The sequence below is a fragment of the Triticum dicoccoides genome, chromosome 2A (assembly GCF_002162155.2).
Source record: "Triticum dicoccoides isolate Atlit2015 ecotype Zavitan chromosome 2A, WEW_v2.0, whole genome shotgun sequence".
Taxonomy (NCBI): domain Eukaryota; kingdom Viridiplantae; phylum Streptophyta; class Magnoliopsida; order Poales; family Poaceae; genus Triticum; species Triticum dicoccoides.
In genome coordinates, this window is record NC_041382.1 from 767,413,039 (window position 1) to 767,416,279 (window position 3,241).

Genomic DNA, 3,241 nt, shown 5'->3' on the forward strand with positions numbered 1-3,241 from the left:
GTGTAACTTTTACAACAAACTCTTTTATCACCTCCATAATCGAGAAACATCTCCTTAGTCCTTACTAAGGATAGTCTTGACCAATGTCCAGTGATCTACTCCTAGATCACTATTGTACTCTCTTGCCAAATTCAGAGTAAGGTATACAATAGGTCTGGTACATAGCATAGCATACTTTATAGAACCTATGACTGAGGCACAGGGAATGACTTTTCATTTTTCCTATTTTCTGCTGTGGTCGGGATTTGAGTCTTACTCAATTTCATACCTTTGCAACACAGGCAAGAACTCTTTCTTTGACTGTTCCATTTTGAACTATTTCAAAATCTTGCCAAGGTATGTACTCATTGAAAATCTTATCAAGCGTCTTGATCTATCTCAATAGATCTTGATGCTTAATATGTAAGTAGCTTTTACTGAGGTCTTTTCCTTTTAAAGAACTCCTTTAAAACACTCCTTTATGCTTTGCAGAAAAATTCTACATCATTTCTGATCAACAATATGTCACTCACATATACTAATCAGAAAGGCTGTAGTGCTCCCACTCACTTTATTGTAAATACAGGCTTCTCAAAAAGTCTGTATAAAACCATATGCTTTGATCAACTCATCAAAGCGTATATTCCAACTCCGAGAGGCTTGCACCAGTCCATAGATGGATCGCTGGAGCTTGCACATTTTGTTAGTACCTTTAGGATTGACAAAACCTTCTGGTTGCATCATATACAACTCTTCTTTAATAAATCCATTAAGGAATGCAGTTTTGTTTATCCATTTGCCAGATTTCATAAAATGCGGCAATTGCTAACATGATCCGGACAGACTTAAGCATAGATACGAGTGAGAAAATCTCATCGTAGTCAACACCTTGAACTTGTCGAAAACCTTTTTGCGACAATTCTAGCTTTGTAGATAGTAACACTACTATCAGCGTCCGTCTTCCTTTTGAAGATCCATTTATTCTCAATTGCTTGCTGATCATCGGGCAAGTCAACCAAAGTCCAAACTTTGTTCTCATACATGGATCATATCTCAGATTTCATGGCCTCAAACCATTTTGTGGAATCTGGGCTCATCATTGCTTCCTCATAGTTCGTAGGTTCATCATGGTCTAGTAACATGACTTCCAGAACATGATTACCGTACCACTCTAGTGCGGATCTTACTCTGGAAGACCTACGAGGTTTGGTAGTAACTTGATCTGAAGTTTGATGATCATCATCATTAACTTCCTCACTTATTGGTGTAGGAATCACTGGAACTGATTTCTGTGATGAACTACTTTCCAATAAGGGAGAAGGTATAATTACCTCATCAAGTTCTACTTTCCTCCCACTCACTTCTTTCGAGAGAAACTCCTTCTCTGGAAAGGATCCATTCTTAGCAACGAATGTTTTGCCTTCGGATCTGTGATAGAAGGTGTACCCAACAGTTTCCTTTGGGTATCCTATGAATACACATTTCTCCGATTTGGGTTCGAGCTTATCAGGTTGAAGCTTTTTCACATAAGCATCGCAGCCCCAAACTTTAAGAAACGACAACTTTGGTTTCTTGCCAAACCATAGTTCATAAGGCGTCGTCTCAACGGATTTTGATGGTGCCCTATTTAACGTGAATGCGGCCGTCTCTAAAGCATAACCCCAAAACGATAGTGGTAAAGAGATATCATAGATTGCACCATATCTAGTAAAGTACGATTACGACGTTCGGACACACCATTGCGCTGTGGTGTTCCGGGTGGCGTGAGTTGTGAAACTATTCCACAGTTTTAATTTAAGACCAAACTCGTAACTCAAATATTTGTCTCCGCGATCAGATCGCAGAAACTTTATTTTCTTGTTACGATGATTTTTCCACTTCACTCTGAAATTCTTTGAACCTTTCAACTATTTCAGACTTATGTTTCATCAAGTAGATATACCCATATCTGCTCAAATCATCTTGTGAAGGTCAGAAAACAACGATGCTTGCCACGAGCAACAGCACTCATTGGATCGCATACATCGGTATGTATTATTTCCAACAAGTCAGTAACTCGTTCCATTGTTCCGAAGAACGGAGTTTTAGTCATCTTGCCCAAAAGGCACGGTTCGCAAGCATCAAATGATTCATAACCAAGTGATTCCGAAAATCCATCTTTATGGAGTTTCTTCATGCGCTTTACACCGATATGACCCAAACGGCAATGCCACAAATAAGTTGCACTATCATTATTAACTTTGCATCTTTTGGCATCAATATTATGAATATGTGTATCACTACGATCGAGATCCAATGAACCATTTTCATTGGGTGTGTAACCATATAAGGTTTTATTCATGTAAATAGAACAACAGTTTATTCTCTTACTTAAATGAATAACCGTATTGCAATAAACATGATCAAATCATATTCATGCTCAACGCAAACACCAAATAACACTTATTTAGGTTCGACACTAATCCCGAAAGTATAGGGAGTGTGTGACGATGATCATATCAATCTTGGAACCACTTCCAACACACATCGTCACTTCACCCTTAACTAGTCTATGTTTATTCTGCAACTCCCGTTTCGAGTTACTAATCTTAGCAACTGAACTAGTATCAAATACTGAGGGTTTGCGATAAACACTAGTAAAGTACACATCAATAACATGTATATCAAATATACTTATGTTCACTTTGCCATCCTTCTTATCCGCCAATCACTTGGGGTAGATCCGCTTCCAGTGACCAGTCCCTTTGCAGTAGAAACACTTAGTCTCAGGCTTAGGATCAGACTTGGGCTTCTTCACTTGAGCAGCAACTTGCTTGCTGTTCTTCTTGAAGTTCCGCTTCTTCCTTCTGCCCCTTTTCTTGAAACTAGTGGTCTTGTCTACCATCAACACTTGATGTTTTTCTCGATTTCTACCTTCGTCAATTTCCGCATTACGAAGAGCTTGGGAATCATTTCCGTTATCCCTTGCGTGTCATAGTTCATCACGAAGTTCTACTAACTTGGTGATGGTGACTAGAGAATTCTGTCAATCACTATCTTATCTGGAAGATTAACTCCCACTTGATTCAAGCGATTGTAGTACTCAGACAATCTGAGCACATGCTCACTAGTTGAGCGATTCTCCTCCATCTTTTAGCTATAGAACTTGTTGGAGACTTCATATCTCTCAACTCGGGTATTTGCTTGAAATATTAGCTTCAATTCCTGGAACATCTCATATGGTCCATGACATTCAAAACGTCTTTGAAGTCCCGATTCTAAG